This window comes from Meriones unguiculatus, chromosome 1 (genome assembly GCF_030254825.1).
Source record: "Meriones unguiculatus strain TT.TT164.6M chromosome 1, Bangor_MerUng_6.1, whole genome shotgun sequence".
NCBI classification, from domain to species: Eukaryota; Metazoa; Chordata; class Mammalia; order Rodentia; family Muridae; genus Meriones; species Meriones unguiculatus.
The window spans coordinates 13580958-13600513 of NC_083349.1; the positions used below are offsets into that span (position 1 = coordinate 13580958).

General features: G+C 45.6%; 2 long non-coding RNA genes across 2 annotated transcripts; one reads left to right on the forward strand and one right to left on the reverse strand.

Annotated features, from left to right (window-relative positions):
- Positions 1-5971: 5971 nt before the first annotated feature.
- LOC132653591 (uncharacterized) lies at positions 5972-7956 on the forward strand. Its single transcript, XR_009591309.1, has 4 exons — positions 5972-6027; positions 6515-6591; positions 7210-7287; positions 7892-7956. It is a non-coding gene; the product is annotated as an uncharacterized LOC132653591 (long non-coding RNA).
- On the reverse strand, positions 6584-19343 carry LOC132653592 (uncharacterized). The gene is made up of 3 exons (XR_009591310.1): positions 19307-19343; positions 18186-18281; positions 6584-9386 (listed from the first exon to the last, which is right to left on the reverse strand). It is a non-coding gene; the product is annotated as an uncharacterized LOC132653592 (long non-coding RNA).
- Between the last annotated feature and the right edge of the window lie 213 nt (positions 19344-19556).

A 19556-nucleotide genomic window follows, 5' to 3' on the forward strand; every position in this document is an offset into this window, starting at 1 on the left:
TTACACTCATACTTTAACTGTGGATTTTTACTATAGGCAACTCTTTTCGTTCTTCCAGCCAAGTGTGGATTTAGCAGAGTTCCTGCTCATTTTCTTTGCTGGTAATTACCTGGCTTGTGTGTTCCTTTCTCTCCCCTTCTGGACCCGGCTGGTGAGGTTTCTGCTCTCTTGGGCTTCAAGAGAGCCAGGTACAAAAACTCTACTAAGCCATTAAGCTGCTGGTTAAGACAATGTCTTTAGGGCTGTGGGTTTGTCAAATGTCTTTGTATTCTTTCTTCGTGTTGGTCAGGCTCAGGTGTCCTATTCTGGATTCTGAGCTGTGCTGTATCTCTTTGGAGGTCATCCAGGACAGGAACCATCAGCGTGGTGGCATCTTTTCTTATTAGGCAGTGAGCTGAGAGAATGCCTGGCTGCAATTCACAGCTTGGCCCTTTCTTAGCATGCATTTAAAGATGCAGTTTCGAGCCTGGGAGTAAGAGACACTTACAAGTAGAAAAATCTTCCTGGATTAGGAATGGGTATCCTGTAAATTTGAATCTTGGGTTTGGCCAGATCTGCAGCCAGGATGTGGCTGGATGGTTCCTCCATAAACTACCTGTTGACACTGGGGTCACCCAGGGCATGTCACATAGGCACCCTTCATCTCTCCTTCCCATCCTTCCCACCCTCTTCTCATTCCATCATAATATGTAATCCACTCTACAATCACCCTCGACCTCTGCTGGTCTTTGCTGTCATAGGGGAAGGTTCTTTGGATTTCGCTGTCATCGTTCCCAAACCTCTTGTGTTTCTAAAGTTTGGTTTCTGACCTCAGTTTTGATGGAGCCATTTCAGGTCCCAAGTCTGCATGTGCTCAGAATAGTACACAGGACAAGGTCCTATTCCTGTTTGAAATGTCTTGAGGAAGACTCCAGATATGTAGGCTGCAATGAAAGGATCTTTTGAGATCTGTCTAGCCAGTGAGACTCTACTCAGTTCCACACACCTCACCCTATCTAGTGAGGTTTTTGAAGCTCTGCTTTAGAATGAAAGAAACTGAGTTATAGAAGGTTCAAACCATGGACTGAAACATTTAAAGACAAAACCTGAAATAAACATTTCCTCTTTGAAAGCTGGTTGTCTTGGGTGTTTAGACACAGTTACAGAAAGCTGACTTATACATATAGTTTACAATATCCTCTCTACATGGGGACTCACAAGGCCATGAACCCCATTCCTGCAGACAAAACCCTTTCTGCAACCATCCTCCATTCCTGGTCTAAGTTCCTCATAGATGACAAAGATTATTCTCTGTCACAGCTGAGAGCTGCATGAATAGCTCAATTCAGGCAGGTACTTATGGAATGCCAGACCCTCCTGAGGTCCAAACAAGGGCTAGTCCTTGGGTGGGGAAGTCAAGTCTTTACCAGTACTTTCTCTTTTCCGTTACTTGAAGCTCACCAGTGTCCATGTTTCATAAAAGCACAATGACCTTTGACACCATCAGTCTGACTTTCAGCAGACAGGACAGCAAGCTGATAACATAGCTGAAGTCTCCAGATGAGCTCAAGCACAACAAGGGAGGCAACGCCCTAACAAGCTTAACCACATGTGCCTAACCACACACATATACATACATGTGTGCCCAGGAGTAGCTCAGCCTCCAGTCTTGCTATCCACCTTTTCAGACCCCAAAAGTGAAAGCTGTGTCTTGGAAGAACAGAAAGTGTTTCTGGACTGCTTCCTATGTCCAGATGGGTCCAGGAGGTGTGAACAGAACCTCTGAGATTTCAAACAGATTCTCTTAGAGGTGGGAGTATGGTTGATTTTTGAAACAAATATTTGGCTTTTGCCATAGAGGCAGGGGTCCTTGTTTGTTATCCATCTGCAGAGAAATTTTAATCCATCAGCATTTCTGCTCTGGCAAGGGGTCATATCCAAAGACCTGGGTCTGTGTGATCTGGCTGGTATACCAACACGCCCTTAGTACATACCTTTAATCCCTCTGTCTGGAATCTAATAATACACACCTTTAATCCCAAACAATTACATCTGAATAAGGGGCAGAGAAAGTGTCAAATCAAAGAAAAATTTGACAGAATGAGCACGTCCAACTCTCATGAGAACAGAGAAGCTACTTAAGAGCAGCACAAAGAGAAAGAGAGAGGGGTAGTTTGTAGAGACAGTAGAGTTCGGGAGTACAGCACAGTTTGGTGTAATTCAGTTGGGTTGGGTGAAGCTGAGTTCATGAAGTTCAATTTGTGGAGTTTGGAGACAGTTTTTCCAAGGAGAGCAATTCAGTGAGAAGTGGAGAAAAGCCGTTTTGAATCAGTCAGCTTGGAGAGAAGTTTTGAGCTAGAACAGCTAACTTTGAACCAGTCAGCCAGAGTTCAGAAAGTACCAGAAAGGATGAACTTATTCAGCAGTAAGTCTCAGAGGCTGAAAACATTCTAGGCCTAGGTTAGCAGACAAAGGCAGGATGCTGAAGCCTTCAAGGTCTGGACTTGCAGATTAGATTGTGTGGATGACTAGAAGTTTCCAGGCCTAGGCTTAGGGATAGTTAGATAGAAACACTCTGGGCTTAGCCCAAACCATGTATTCATAAATCTTGGGCACAGCTCTCATCTAATCTCCTCTTCTGAGGAGATAAAAACTATATTTATATCCACTCTTCTCATTCTACCGTGATGTGGATCTGGACTCTCACTTTAAAAACATTCTGAGCTGGGCATAGTGGTACATGCTTGTAATCCCAGCACTTGGGGAGACAGAGGCAGAGATACAAAGCAAGTGCAGAACAGCCAAGGCTACACAGAGAAACCCTGTCTTGAAAAACCAAACCAACCAACCAAACAAACAAACAAACAAACCCAGTCAGTCTGAGGCCCAAATGGGGACAAAGAGGACATGACAGTGGTGTTCATGAGGCTTCCACTGGATGCTGTGGGATGCTCAGAGTGCTGACATAAGTGGAGGAGGCATAGCTCTATTTTGTAAATGGCTTAGTGGAGGCACCAAGTGGGTGCTCTTGCCCCCAACGATTGACCAGTTAGGCGATAAGGTGCTACTTTCCTACCTGACAATGTTGTGTCCAGAATGAGGGAGCCTGCAGCTCATTCTTCTGTCTGCTTTGTGGTGTGTGTGTGGGAGGGATACTCTCCTATAGTGTTGACTAGGCTGTGGATACAAAGCAGGGCAGGACTGAGGCAAAACCGATGTGCTTCCTTTGCAGGGCCCTCTGCACTGGAGCTACCTATGCGGTTCTTCTTAACTCTCTCCTCATCTTTTCCCTCTGATCTAGTGATGGCTTATAGATCCGTTCTTGCCATGTAGGCTGCAGCATAAACCACAGACCCATCTTACTTGGGTTCTTCAACAGGTCCCTAGCTGGCACAACAGATCTAGATTGATGGCTGGTCTTCAGACCAAAGAGCTGGATGTAACTTAGACTTGCATCTATCAGAAAAACAGTGCTGAGAGGAAGTGTAAGTGAGATGAAGTCAGGAAATAGGCTTGAGGGGAAGAACCATACAGGGGACTGTGGGAAGCCTGTGGCTGAAGGCCTTCTCCCATAAAGGCCCTGTATCTTCAGAGCATGCCCTGGATACTCTGACTGACTTCATTCTCTTGTTCTCCCCACAACTTTGCATTCTTCCAAGAGAACCGGATGCCACTAGAGCCACTGGTTTGCCTTTCTTCAGCCCTCTTGGCAAGGCCATCTTTTCTCTGAATTTCTGCTCAGACAGGCTTTGAGAACATATATGACATTGATCAAAGAAACCCGTGCCTCCATGATGGAACCCAGCCCAGGCCTTCACAGTTGGAGTGTCCTGGGGCTGGGAGCTTTGTCTCTGATGCTGCCATTTGTGATTGAGTGGAGGATGGGCAGGGAATGTACAGAAGCAGCAGCAGGATAGCCCTCTTTGTGAATTGAACAAAAGGCAAAGACGGTTCTAAGGAAGGTCCTACCAGTTGAGACTGCTGCCCTCAGCAAGAACAAGATAGGGATCTTCTTTTCCAAATGCTGAGCAGGTGCCTGAGCCATGCCCAGTGCGCATGATCCTGTGGTTAGCTGTGGGACTGTATGGCCTTGAGCTCACACATCCAGTGTGTGTGACATGGAACCTGAAGTTAAACCCTGGCCTCTCATAAGGTATCGCCCTCTTGACTGGGGTCCTTTGTGCACTGTGAGGTCTTTTTCTATCTCTCCAAGGTTGTAGGACCTTAGAAGTAGATGTTCAAATCCCTTAATCTATTGCCTTCACTTGCTACAGTGACGAAGTTGAGGATATTTGTGTGGGAAACAATTCTGGGAGGTTTAGGGACCCAATGTCATCACAAGTGTCCTTTTAAGGACACTTCATAAGCTTCTGACTTGCTGAACACAAAGATGACCAAGCTGCCCTGCTTGCCTGTGTCTCACCTCAAGGCTGTGACTCAGAGCAGAGCACAGGCAACCCTTTGCTTCTCTCATCACCAGAACAGTAGCTGAGGAACTCACACATTCTCAACTTCTGGTTCTGAGGAAAAGTCTGGAACTTTTCCTGTCAGGTGTCAGCAAGGATCTGTTCCTTTGTGCTTTGGAGAGAATCCTCATCTTGCCTTGGCCAGTTCCTGGAAGCTGCCTGCACCCCTCAGCTCCGTGGCCTGCCTCACTCTTTCCTCTGCTTTTCTTACTCTGCACCCTGCATTTGTGATGACGTTGTGTCCCCAGACCACACAAAATTGTCTCCCACCCCAGTGTCCTCAACTTAGTCATCTTAGAAAGTAAGACAATAGATTCAAAGGCTGGACATCTACCTCTAAGGGCTATCTATGACAAAGACACAGAATACAAAAAGGTACACCTCAAGAGAATGGGTGTTCCTGAAGAAGGTGAGAAGTCTTTTTCCCTAGGCATCTGGTTGCCATGAGGACCAGGAAGGCTCCCAAACTAGTCCTGGCACCTTTTATCCCTTTGTTTTGTTAGTTCCCTTTGTTCCTCACCTCAGAGTTTCAGTTCCATAATAATGCACAGTGCACATGGGCACACACACACACACACACACACACACACACACACACGAAAGAACACGCTTTCTTTTTCTTTCTTTTTAATTTGGCATTTATTGAAGCTGATGGAGTGAGCTGGATAAGAATGCCCAAGAGTAACTGATGTGCCACTTAAAATATTGAACATCCATTTAGAAAAAAAATGTACTGAACGTTTGGTCCCATCACAGCCCACGTGGTTCTGCCCCTGCACTCTGGGGTCTCAGCCAGAGATCAAATCCCCCAACTTCAACCGTGAAGAGCTGGGCCAGATTCTCTGCTGGAGAAACACTAAGTCCCAGAGAACAAGGTCATTAAGCAAAGTTAGTGACAATAAGAGCAAAGAGAAAGTGACAGCAACCACAGGTCCCAGGGAGAGGTAGCCTCTTAGAGAGCAGGACATGGGCCCATCTTCATTCCCAGATGCCCAAGCGAGGCCCTGGGTAAGCTCAGAGTCGAGAATTTTGTAGCTGTGATGGCCTGCTTTTCCATGAGGACCCAGCAGTATTTGAAGCATGCTATGTATGTAACTCAGCAACAGAGGAGGTGGTACAAGCATTCTATTTTAGAAGCAAGGAACACAGAATTTTAAGGACTGAAGTCAGTGTTCTAGAGGATGGAGGCTTGCATCTCTAAGATCTCACTTTACCTTTTATACTAAGAATAAACTCCAGAACCTGTTACATCACAAAAAGCTTGGTGAAGAGGGCCATTTGAGAGGAGGGTGACTTTAGGATTTGGCTGACCTCAAGCGTGGGAACTGCTGTTTGCTCCTGTGCTGTAGGGCATGCATTTAAAGCTTTGCAAGTCTGGCTTTTGACTTGAGTTCCGCAGTGAATACAGATGGGTTTCTGATGAAGAATCTGGTATTTCCTCTCCTGGCCTGGCTGGAGGCATTTCAAAGGCAGGCTTCCAGGCCTGGCATGCTGCTGTCATTTCCAGATCTAAAGAGAGACTTCATTGGTGACCTGGGCCAGCCAGAACAGGAAGACATGAGCAGGCCACAGAAGTGCTATGGTACATGGAAACCAGGCAGGCTACTATTTCGCTGAGGTTTTTCCTGTAGCTGCAGGAGATGCAAGGGGAGCAGGATGCGGTAGAGTTTCAGGAGCTGGGGGAAACAGCAGCAGCTCTCCCTGCCTAGGGCATGTCCAGTTCTTGGGAACTCTGCTGTGCAGAAGACTGGGGAGAAGTCCTCACTCCTGACAGAAGCACTCCAGTCTCCTCCATCTGACTGGCTTGCTTTGGGTAGGGCCTGAAGATTGCTTAGCTTCTGAGAAACTTCGTACTGCAGATCCAGGCCCCCTGTCTGGGGTTATTGCCACATCAGAGACTTTATGTTTCCATATTCAATTGGAACTCAATAATTCCTCATCATTTTGTGGCCTCGTATATGGCTGAACCCAGTATAATGAGGTTGTCCTAGACAATTTTAATCGTTATTAGTAAAATATTAATGCATTCGTTTATTCAGAAACTCAATCAATGACACCTTTCATCTTAGATGCATCGCTTAATGAGTCCAGCGAGGGAACTCTGGGGACTAACGAGTGACTGGTGGAAAGTTCCAGAAGATGTAAGGTAATTCTAGCTATGCAGCTTCTCTCTGTACCTGCTTTAGTCATGGAACAGGCACCCCAGGGAGCTGTCACCTGACCTTTGGAGTCATCTTTACTCCTGGTTTCCATGGCTTCCCTAGAACCTTGCCTGCTTGTTCAGCAGAGAGCTTGCAGGTAAGTCTTCCCCGTGAAGCTCCCCCTCCCACTCCGCCTTGAGCTCCTTGTCCAGCTCACACCTCCTGGGGAGTTTTAATTCAGAAATTTAGAAGGCATAGCCTGGAGCATTTTTGTTCATCCATTTCTTCCTCTCTTCCTTTAAAATTCCTTATTTTCCGAACCTGAGTTACAGCTTGGGCTGTTGGCCACACAGCCATGTTGTGGATTCTGCATGCTCTCTGAAGCAGAGTTTGTTAGTATTCCACATTGGGACCAAGCCAAGTCCCTAATAAAGTCTCTCTGGGGGATTCTGCAGTGAAGGTCACAACCAACCTCAGCTCAGTGTGCCTCTAACTTCTTTAACCTGTCTTAAAATTGGATGAAGTAAAACCAAAGATGAAAAATGCATGATAAGTTTGATGAGCTTGATCAATGTGTGAAAAAACAAAAACAAAAACAAATGTCCCACCTTGCCTGTTGTCAGAGTGAACACTGAGGCTCCTCCTTCGATCTCTGATCTGCAGCTAGCAGGATGAATTATAGAAAACAGTCAAACTCACAGGTAAGTCTGAAAATATTCGTTTAGAATTTTAAAAATGTTTTATTAGCTTTTATTAATTACAAATAAGAATTGATCTTATTATGATATTTGCCTGTATGGATGTAATGTATTTTGATAGACTTGACCAGCCATTATCCTCTCTTGTCCCTCTCATGCTCCCAAATGACCCCCTCCTCTTCACAGTTAGTCCCATTTTACTTTCATCTTATTTGGAGGGCAGGGAGACCCAATGAATTTTCTTAGGGTTTCTTATTAGCAGAATGGGTGAAAGGCTATTTACAAGAGCCAGGGCAACTTACCAGTGGCTACACAACTGAAGAAAATGCCTTTTTCCCCCCAAATACCCCTTAGCACCTACATAATTTTTAAAATTTATTTTATTAATTTGTGTATATGTTTATGTGAGTGTATGCACGTGTACAGTATATGTGAGTGTATGTGTGTATAGGTTGGTGCATGTGTGTGTGTGTGTGTGCGCGTGCGCACGCTCGTGTGTGAGCATACTCCAAGGCCAGAGGAGGGTGTCAGGTGTCCTCTTTTATAACTCTCTCTCTATTCCTTTGGGGCAGGGTCTCTCTCTGAACTGTGGCTCTCATACTTGCAGGGATGGAAGCCAGAACCCCTCAGCATTCCTCTTACTTCCACCTCCCATAAAATCTGGATTTGCAGGTATTTTGTTGGGGATACCTAGTTTGTTACATGGGTCCTGAGCTCTGAACTCCAGTTTTTATCCGTTCTTGTCTGTTGAACCATCTTCTCTCCAGTCCTGGGATATTATTAAGTTCAAGATTGTGTGACTTATCAGAAATAATCTATTTTCAAACATTCTTATAAGTAAGTGTCTGTCTGAAGGTGCCCCAGTCATCCTGCTCATGGCTTGGAGAGGGAGTGTGTCCCAGGAGGCTCCTGTGTAGATAGTTTGGTTCCCAGATGGCGCTACTGAGAGATTATTGGATCGCGAGTCAGGTGGCATTTCATGCACAGCCTAATCCATCTGGGGATTCACACCATGATGGCGTTAATAGGAGGTGGTAAAAGTAGGAGGCAGGGCCTGATTGGAGGAAGTAGATCATTGGTGGTGTGTTTCTGGAAGACATACCTTGGTTTGGATCTCTTTCTCTTTGCTGGCCTCTTGGAGGTAAGCAGCTTTCTTTTGCTTTAGGCCATGCTATTTTTTCCTTGTGACAGGCCTAAGGCAATGGAGCCAGGCATCATAGGTTGAAGTCTCTGAAACTCTTAACCAAAACCTTTCATCTTTTAATTTGACTGTCTCATGTGTTCTGTCACAGTGCAGAAACAGTCTAACATACGCAAACGATGGTGATTTTCTGTGTTGCTGATTTGGCCATCATCCTTCTCAGTTTACAGGAGAAGGAAAGTTGAAGGAGAATTTCAAACCACAACAGATGGAGTGGACACAGGCCTGGAAGAAGTCAGCACAGCTGTATGACTCTTCATGGTGACTCAATAGGCTCCCATTTCCTGATTCTCCAGCTTATGGCTTCTGGGTAGCCTGCCTGCTTCACTTTCCTGCTAGGCACCTCAGCCAGTGACTTGATTTTTGTCATCTCAGTTCTCTCATCCTTAACATGGTGGGAATCACAATGACCTTTGATGTTAGCCATGAGGATAAAAATGTCCTAACACAAAAACTGCCTGGCACAATGCATGTTCAACCCTTGATATGCCCTTCTGATCCTTTGGTTGGTTAACATTTGTGACCTGAAGCTCTTTCACTGAAGCTAAAACCTGGAACAAAGGCTCAGCTTGGATCTGTCCACACCAGGGTGATGATCTTTAAGCTCTGGCTGCCCCTGTCTTTTCCTTCCTGCTCTTCATGATGCCAGCACAGTCAGGTGGTAGGATGATGTATAGAAGTGAGGATGCCATGCCCGAAGATGGGCTCTCTGTTAGAGCCAGTCTCCTATTCTGAACTCTACTGCTGAAGTTTTCCAAGTGATCTGGGATGTTTGGTATAATCATTTCTCATGACTGAGTAACAAGTCACTGAAATCTTTGGGACTTAAGAATAGACTTAAAATCTCCATGTTCTGGAAGCCAGAAGTCCAAAGTCAAGGTATTTACAAGGTTGGCTCCTCCTGGAAGCAACAAGAGAAAATTAATTGCTCTGTGCTATTTTCCTAGCTTCTAGTGGCTTCTGGCATGTATTATTGGGCTCAAAGCAAACAAATTCCAGTCCATCTTGCCATCACCTGATGGCCTTCCCTTTGGGGTGTCCTCAAAGGTATCTATCTACACTACTCATCCAAACATGTTTGTGAGGATTCCACATCAAGCTGGTTGTCCCACCCCTGGTTGATAGCTACTGGACACCCTTGCTGAGATATTTTTTCAGAGGAGGACTTTCAGGATAAAATTCTTCTACAATCTCATGGGCAAAAGGACTCTACATTTTTGCAACAAGCAGAAATGAGCCCCAGTAGGAAGGTGGCCTCTCCTCACTTTGATTTTGTTGTCTTTGCTGATAAGTTACAGTGACTTGTCTGTAACTAACTGTCTTGGTGGATCTGAAATTGCATTTTCTGCTTTGAGAGCAGCTTGGCCTTGTAGCTGATCCTTGATGGACGGTTCTGTAAAGCTCTTTGCACTTGTTCACTTGGTGCAAAGAAGGTTCTTTTTTTTTCTAGCTTTTCCCCCCAGAAATGAGATTGGACCCAGGTTTCCAGCCTTTGGGAGTTCCCAGCGGGCCCTTGACAATCTAGAACTAGAAAGGTCTTTTCAGAGACTTGGTCACTGTACTGTTTTAGCAAAAGACAAGGTGGGGGTAGTAGTGGTTTTACCCGGGGGAAAATTTTAAGAGCACTGTTTATTTAGATAACTAACTGAATAATAACTAAAAGGGGGGACAGTTTTGCATGCCACCAACTAATTAATAAATAAACACAGGCAAGAAGCCTGGTCGTGCATGGCCCCAAGAGACCCTTTGTGAGATAATCAGGAGGAGAGGGGAGTGGGGCTCTTGCTGTGCAGATGTCTGCTGTATCCACAGCCTGGTCTGCTAGCCTAGTGTGCTTACAGAAGAAGCAGGAGGGAGGCTTTGCTTCCATAGCCAGGCACTGACCTTACAAATGAAAATGAATGGTAAATAAGGTGCGCGACACAGCAGCTGAGTTTAAAAAACAACAGGGTCCTGCATAACATGCTCCCTGAGGCTGTGCTTGCAAATTGCCAGTGGAGTCCCCAAGGCGCTTCACCCTTTGTCTTCCTTAGAGGCCCAAAGTTAGAGCCGCCACCAGGCCGAGGCCAGGCCTCCCAGCTGTGACTTTGTCTTTGCTCCTCTCTCCAGTCCTAACGCTTGACACCACCCGCCACACAGAATCAACCAGGCTTCATCTGAATGAAGCCTTTCATTTAGATTACTTTCTTCTGACAACTAAGGAGTCAGAAAGCAGAATCAAAGCAAACGATGTCCAGACCGAGGTGAGCCAAATTCAGAAAGACCGCTTTACAGCACATGGATGAATTGCAAAAAAATGCTGTGCTGGGGAAAGGAGCCAGCTACACAGCTGTACACAGGGCGGTTCTGCTAGATAAAACCCAAATCTAGGCAGAATCAGCTCAGTGCACCAGATTCCGAATGATACTTCTTTTGGGTGCAGGATTAATTAGAACAGCAGGGAACTTTCTCAAAGAGCTGGCAAGCTACTTTGGTTTGGGCTGTGGCTACAGCAGTGTATGCAAACACAGGAGCCCCACCACATACTATATATATATATAGTGTGGGGGGGTGGGTGGGTGGGGGGTGGGTGATTGGGTGCGTGTGTGTGTGCACTCACCTGCATTGCTTATACATGCAGGCCCATGTGCCACAGTACATGTGTGGACAACTTGTAGAAGTCAGTTTTCCTTCCAGCGTGTGGGTCCCGGGCATTAAATCTCCATGGCCTTCACCTGATGAGCACTTTGCAGACCCCAGAATGCATCTCCTCCTCCCCCATGTTTTATTTTACACGGGGTTGAGAGTTTCGTTTTGCTCTTGTTTTTTTTTTCTTTATTTTTTTAAAAAAATTATTCTTTGATGGGGGTGTATATGATTCTATTTTATTGTATACATTATACATGTATGCACTTCTCCAGACATGCTTTCAATCTCTCTCTCTCCCTCTCTCTTTCTCTCTCTCTCTTTCTCTCTGTAACCAGATCACTGACTTGACTGTTAGCTCCAAGCTGTGTGTTCCTGGCTGTAACAGAGCCAGGGGAATTTCACAGAGAATGGGTGTTCACTGTAAATAAATCATTCTTCAATTCCTTCAATGAAATTAATTTCACGTTCCTATTATCACCTGCAATTCCATAGCTGCTAATGCGGGTCCAGCAAATATCATTTTGCTAATGAACACGATCATTAGTGTTGTTTTCATTTTACAGTGGGCCATTATTCTGTGCTTCCATCTGAACGCTTATAAAGTTGCAATAACTTTGTTTCTCTCCCTGTAGAATCCAAACACCAAGATCAGCTTCTGGGGTGCTCACCCTCTAGGGAACCATCTGGGCACAGTTCTTGGCCGAGTCCTCTTCCTTCTTCTCGAGCTGCTGCCTTTGCAGAAAACACTTGGGAGGAGGTTTCTTGATGCCAGGCAAAAGCATCAAGAACCTACCACATTAAACTCTTTACTGCTTCTGTCTGCACGAAATCAGCTTCACCTGACTTCAGCAATTTGGGAAGAAGGGGGGGTGTAGTTTGCTGTAAATAATCTCCAATTAGCCAGCAGTTTGAGCATGGCTCTTGTGATAGTGATGGGGCTTCCCATAGCTCCTCATCCTGGCATTTGCCAGGGCACACATTGAGGCTGGGAATGCCTCCTGCCCTGAAATTCCTATGCATAACTTCAATGGGAACAGCTGTGTCCCAGGAATGTTCAGACAAAGCAATGAGTAGCTTATATGAACCTTGCCAGTCAAACTGCTTAGCCCAGCCCTGGCTAAGGCTTATCATGCATTACTGACCCTGAGATGAGCAGGAGACTTTAACTACATACAGGCACTTCTGACACGGTCTGCACAGTGAGCTTCTCCTTCATTCTGACTTGCCTATGCATCATGCCCTGGGAGTCCAGGCCTGGACCAGATCCTCTCACCCATCTTAGCCTGAGCAAAGATAACGCCATCAGTGCTCTTCACGGAGCCTCCAATAGCAGTCGGTATAGCAAAGTGGTTTATTCTCCTTAAAGTGAGTTCAAAGAGTTTCAAGGGAACAACAACAACAAAAAAAAAAAAACCTCAAAAAACAAAAAAGTGACTGCCCATAGGTCAGAACATGCCTATCGAGGAAAGCAGAAAACACAGAGGCCTGGATGTTTGACACCATGTTTTAAAGGGCACCCACAAGGCATAGGAGAGACACACCAAGTGGGGATATGATAAATGCAGTGCAGACCCCCAAGAAAGGTTCCTGTAGCCTATCATGCCCACTGCATCACTTGGCCTCTGATTTTCAGTCACACATAGTCACAAGAACAGAAGACAAGACCAGGATTGAGTGAGGGGTTTGCTGTTTGCCACTAATTGATGATCTAATTAATTTGGCCTCCTGGAGCAAAGAGTGCTGCTGTTGACAGTGGGCCTGCACCATGCAGAGATGGGGCCTGGTGGGAGGAAGTTGCTGGGATGAGGGCCAAGTAGGTCCAAAAGGTGTCAAACAATTGCAAGCTGGTTCCCCAAGGCAGGCATGCAGCCCTTCACACACAGCATGAGTTGTAGCTATGCAGGGCTCTAGGGGTGTCTGGTGGACCTGGCAGGCAGAGCAGCTTTCTTCAGAGTCAAGGAGGCATCCACAAGTACCCCAAGTTCCTGTGCCACTTGAGGAGCCCTGAATGTGGAAGGGCTTTTCATTTGGGTAGGACAGAGCAGAAAGGGACAAAGCTGGAGCCACATGTCAGCAGCAGCATCAACACCCACTAGCTTTTATCCCACTGAAGACTGCAGGACAGTCTACAGTAGGCCATTGCAATGGCACAGAAGACCCAAGACATGGCTTGGGGACAGCACAGGAGAATTGGGGCACAAGCCACCACTGAGCCTCCCCTCCCTCTCCCCAGTAGACTTGGAGGCCAGTTCTCAGGAGCCAGAGCTGCCCCTTCATCTCTGCAGCTACACTGACCTGTTGGAGATGCCTGCTGTTCCTGGCCATAAGCTGGTGTCTCTCTCTCTCTCTCTCACCAAGCTGGCGAAATTTGCAGAATGGAACACAACAGTTAATTTCCTTTTCAGTCCTGGCTAACTCCCATGACAACAAGAAAAAAAAAAAAAAAAAAAAGGACAAGTGAAGGAAAGTAAAAAGAAGGGGGTGGTTAAAAAAGCGGCGACCTAGGGATATTTAGCAGATGAAGTATAGTTTTGGATTTAGCTTTCTGAATTCGGAGAATCAAAGAACCCGGCTGGCCGCACTCAGTTTGAAGCTGCGCTGCTTGCAGTCAGTCACGCAGCCGGACCGGAGGATGCGGATTACATCTTCAGACCTCCTGGGCTTTGGTTTTGTTGAAAGGGACAAGTAACTTTGTCTAGTTTAACCCCCTCTGGCTTAGAACTTCACAAATGCCAAGTCCTTTATGGAACGCACAACATTCCAACAGAAGCGCAGCCACCAGACCTTGGTAATATTTTAGAGCAATGAGAAGCCTCGCTCAAAGAAGCCAGAGCGCTGCTCATTGTTGAAAAATGATATTCTAGGGACCAAACACAATAGAAAATATCATTCTCATCAAAGCAGGTCCATCAGAGAATCTCCCATCCCATGAGATGTTGCCCAGAAAAGCAAGGAACTTCATTTAGTAAGAAGAAAATGAATGTTATTTCAATAAGTAAACCTCTTACAAAAATTCTTCAAGTAGCCAATGACATAACACCTTCGATGTTGTTTATTGTTTTCAAATATTCTTTACATGAGGGCGGCTTGTGTGTTTGTGTGGATGAGTGTGTGTCAGATGGGTTCTCAAAAATTATATTCTTTTTCTCTTAACTTTCAAATGTATCTCTCAAGCTGAATAGTTCAGGTTTTTCAGGATTTGTTTTGTTTTGTTTTGTTTTTTTGAACTTCATCAATAACAGTTTTGCTCAGGCTCCACAGCTCCTTCCCTGAAGACCAAGCTTAAAAAAGAGGCTCATAGCTCGCCTGTCTCTGCCAGGCTTCTGCCAATGGAGCAAGCTACTGAGGACTCCCCAGCAGGCTTTGCGGCTCTGTAAAAACCCCGGGAAGCCCTTCAGCCAGGATTCCAGGGACAGAGATGCAGGGCAGGAACCAGCCAGCTCTGGTCACCTGGACTAATAAACCACAACATGCATGTTTTTGCGTAGTCGTGGTTGTCTGTGTCTTGGGGATTCCTTTCTCTCTCTCCCTCCCACTTTCTCCCCATATTTCTTAGGCTTATTGGAGCCAGAGCATCTCTGAGCTGCCCAGCTCCCTGTAAACTGTCAACTTAGACCCAGAAAACAAAACAACCCAGGAGCAGAGGGACCAGTGCAACTCAGCAACACCTACACCCCACTTACACAATGGGGACCATATTTTAGAAGCGTGTTTTCAGATGTATTTTCATAACCTGTAAATCCTGGAGTCTCAGGCCCCTTCCTTTTTGAAGCAGGGGTTTGAGGGCTCTGGGGATACACACACAGAGACCAGAAGGAACAGAAAGTCGTTTTTCAGTTTTGACTGGCAAATAGGATTTGTGATTCCCCAGTGTCTTAGTGGGTTTTCTGTTGCTGTGATAAACACCATTACCTAAAGCAACTTGAGGAGGAAAGGGTTTATTTCAGCTTATACTTCCATATCACTACTCATCGCCAAGGGAAGTCAGGGCAGGAACTCAAGAACGGAACACAGAGGCAGAAGCTGATACAAAGACCACGGAGGCACGCTGCTGGGTGGTTTGTTTTACATCCCGGAGCCGACTGGTGGCGCAAAGCAACATTCCCCCAGGATGTTGGAATCGAGGGGTCTGTACCCCCAGGAAGAGTCAGAAAGACACATCTTCTGGGCTGCCCTGTTAGGCAGGCAGCTCTAGGAAGGAGAGGCACCCATCTTCTTCCCTTGCATGAGCTAACATGCAGCTGTGGCTTTGTGGTGCACAGGAGGGTGAGGTGGGTTTCTACAGCAAGGCTTCTCAACCAGTGGGTCCTGACTCCTTTGATAAACCTCTGTCTCCAAAAGATTTGCGTTATAACTCAAAACAACAGCAAAGTTACAGTTACAAAGCAGCAACAAAAACAATTTGATGTTGGGGGCCGCCAGAACAGGAGGGACTGTATGGAAGCATTGAATGAAGCATTAGGAAGGTTGAAAGCCACCGTTCTAGAGCATTCTATCATGATCCATGGTGCTGGTCTTCCCTGGAAAAGGCTTCAGACTGCTAGGAATCTGGCAACATGGTGAATAAAGGAGGCTATTGTGTGATGGATCATCCATCTAGAGAGTCCTCAGGACTCTTTGATGCCCACAAGACTACTTCATAATGCTCAGGAGACATGGGCAGTAGTGACCAGTGGATGGCAAGGGAACTGAGGGTGGAGAAAAAAGTCTGGTCTGGGACTCCACAAAAACCGGATGCAGGTTTTTCTGCAGCCATCAATGGAGGGACAAGAGCACAGAGTAGGGAGTACCACATGGTCAGCCTAACACTCACAGCTGAGCTCTCCCCAACCACATACATACATCGTACACACAACACACATGCACATACACAATATATACACAGCATACACTACTACAGCACATGTACTTTTGCATGAACATATATATATACATATATATACATACGTAACAACACATACGTATATACAAATATTCATGTGAGAGCTCACACACATCACACACATGCACATACACATGCCACACATGAATATGAACATGCATCCTCACTCACATACACACACAAACACACACACACACACACAAATACAAGGAGAGGCAAGAGTTTCTTGCCTCTAAGTCTTCTGACTCTAAGTCTTCTCTAGAGGTTTCCTTGCCATACTGTTGGGGACTATCTCTGAGAGCAAAGTTATACTTCTTGGGGTGTCCTACAGAGAGGAACTCCTGAGCCAGGGAAAGAAAGGCAGGGGACGTGCATCCTTTCTGCTTCTACCTCTAGTACAGGTAGACTCTGATTCAATGTCATGACCACCCAACAGCTGATAGGGAGACCTGTCCATCTCCTTCAGCTTCAAAATTTAGGTAAACAAGACATTGCCCCTGTCGCCATCCTGCCCCCGTCTGTTGCTCCTCCTTTTCACATGGTGGACTGAGTGCCTCTGTGAAGGCCAAGGACCACACACCCAACTAAAGACCTCTTCTGATTCTGGCTCCTTTAGAATCAAGGGCTTACAATGACAGCTTTGATTGCACTCAGAAAAATGAAAGATGTAGAACTGGTAATATTTTCCCTCTTATGCCAAATTTGAGCTTTTCCTATGGTAGTTCAGGATAACCTGTACAAGCCAGGGAAGGAAGAGAGTCAGGAGAACTTGCTGAAACATGGTTGGTTTAGAGTTCCCAGATGCTCTGGCTGGGACAGCTAGGTCTCCTTCCAAGGATAGCAGGTCCCTTTAAGGGCTGATAGTTTGAATTTAACTGGAAGAGGAGAAAGGTTTTCAGTTTGTTTTGAAAGTTAGTTGGGTCTTCAGAGCCATTGTGTGAAACCTTTCTCTGCTGTTGTGTCTGCTCTGTTCTGGACCAAAGTGAGACATAACCAGGCAGCAAATGTCATGGCCACACAGGCTGGCTGGAAAGCCATGCTTCGTAACAACATGAACACACCAAAGTAGCCTAGACAGGTGCCTTCCCTTAACACAGCTTTTCACCAAATAACCCTGACTGAGGGTACAGCAACCCTGGCTAAAGCAGGGTTAGTCTGGCTTGAAAAGCATGACTCCAGGGCCACAGCTGTTGGAGAATTCACAAACTTGTCCCACCAGTACAGTCTGTGGCCAGTCCTAGCCAGCACTCTCAAGTAGCAGAACACTTACAAGTTTAAAAAATAAGAGAGGAAGAGAGGAAGAAGAAGAATGTAGCTCCATTAGACTGGATGGTCACCACCACCCGACCACCAGACAGGACTCTCTTATTCAAAGGTGGTTACGTTGCTGTCAAATGGTGTGAGGTCTGTGTTGGAATCCTGAACTGAAAATAAGTTGTAGTTCAGTGAAAGGAGGAACATGGACAGCATTTATAGGTGTGAGTTCCCAGGGAGACTAATAAAACAACGTGATCTGGGAAATGATTCGCCAGGGAAGAGCGCTTGCTCTGCAAGGAAGAAGACCTGAGTGAGAATCGTCAGCACTCATGTGAAACCCAGCAATGGTGAGTGAGCATGCCTGTAACCTCAGCCCTGGGGGGGGCAGAGATGTATGGATTTGGGGAGCTCATTAACCAGACAGCCTAGCCAAAATGGCAGTTTCAGGTTTAGTGAGAGACACCACTAGGAAAGGTGAGGACTAATAGAAGGAGACATCCAATGTCGTCTCCTGCCTTTTGAATATAGGAGCATAGGTGCATACAGCCGTACATGAAGAAATTAGACAGTGATCAAATAAATAAATTAAGGAAAGACTGAGTAGTATAATATGAATTAAAAGATTAAAATTGCTGAGGAAACTGGTAAGATGTCCCAGTGTTAAAATCACTGGCTGCTTTCCCAGAGGACCCAGATTTGGTTCTCAGCTAATAACTTCAGTTTTAACAGATTTTGTGCCCCCGAGGGTAACATACACACAGTACACAGACAAACAGGAACATTCGTGTATGTGTGTATGTCTCAAATCGGTTGCACACACACACACGCACACACACACACACACACAATTTGGGGCTCAGTGGCTAAGATCACTCGTTTCTCTTTCAGAAGAAAAGGTTTGATTTCCAGCACCCACACGGAGCCTGCCAGCACCTGTAACTGATTTTCAAAGTTGTGTGATGCTCTCTTCTGGCCTCTGCAGGGACTTCATGCACGTGGTGAACAGGCATGCAAACAGATGAAACATCCCTACACAAAAAATAATTCAAAAAAAATAAAGGTTAAAATCACAATATGAGCATGTGGATGTCAGTTTGGTGATGCACAGAATCCAGGAAAATGTCACCTGTTGCAGAAAGAGGACCAAGAGTGTGTTTTTGTTTAGAGGAAGCATTGCAGACAGGCGTGCACACGAGGACAAGCATTTCTGGGGAGAAAGGATGAAAAAATAAAACGGGCTGGTGAAGACTAACAACTGGTACGGAGCCAGGGCTTTGGCAACAGGGAGCAAGTGCTCTCCCACCAGCATGTATTTCAAGACCTCTTCTCTGACACCCCCCCCCCTTCTTTTTGACAGGTTCTTGCTAAATTGGCCAAGCTTAATATGAGCTTGATCTGCATGTAGGAGGCAGGCCTTCAAGTTGTGATCCTCCTGCTTCAGAGTCTCTGAGTAGCTGGGATTGTATCCCTAGTGGCTCAAATATGTTCCCGTGCGTAATGAGAGAAGCTGGAAACAACAATGATCCAAAGACATGATCAAGTCAACAAACTTGCTGTGTGAGACAGGTTTTCATAAATATTGAGACAGAAGGAGAGGGAGAAGGGGAGACGAGGAGGAGGAGAAAGTTGGATTGGGGGAAATTTGTTTTCCAACAAAGGAAGCAACAACAACAGTCTCTACACACAAAAGAACAGGCTGGCCCTGGGGTGTCTCACCGCAATTAGACACCAGCCCACAATGGAGAGAACACTCAATATTTCCAGAAAAATGGCATCTGGGCCCAAATGTTAATCCCAGACATACTGTTTATGTATGAAAAATGCTTAAATATGTATGAACTCTTGAGGTGGATAAATTAATTATTGATTCAATAAATATTTACAGAGTAAACAAATCTGGAAATTTGACTCCAAGAGGTAATCTCATTTAATAAGTAAAGTTAAAACAACACAACACAACACATCACAACAGCCCTCCTAAATAGAGTGCATCACAGCAGAAAGGGATGGGCGATAATGACCAAGGCTTTAAAAATATAAAATCAAATACTTACAGCTCTAATGCGGTTGCAAGCCTAGTTTAAATGCCGTGGTTCTCAAAAGGAAAATGACATAATAGGCAAACAGGATGATGTCATTGCAGAGCTGGGGGGCAGGGCAGCAGCTGCAGGATCTCAGTGCAGCTTGCAAGCAGAGCTGAAGGATGTGAGGCAAAGCATGGATCCGCAGTCCCTCAGAACTGAAGATAGAATAGGTATTTATTTTTGATGTCGATAAGCCAAAACAGGTTTCAACAATTTTTAT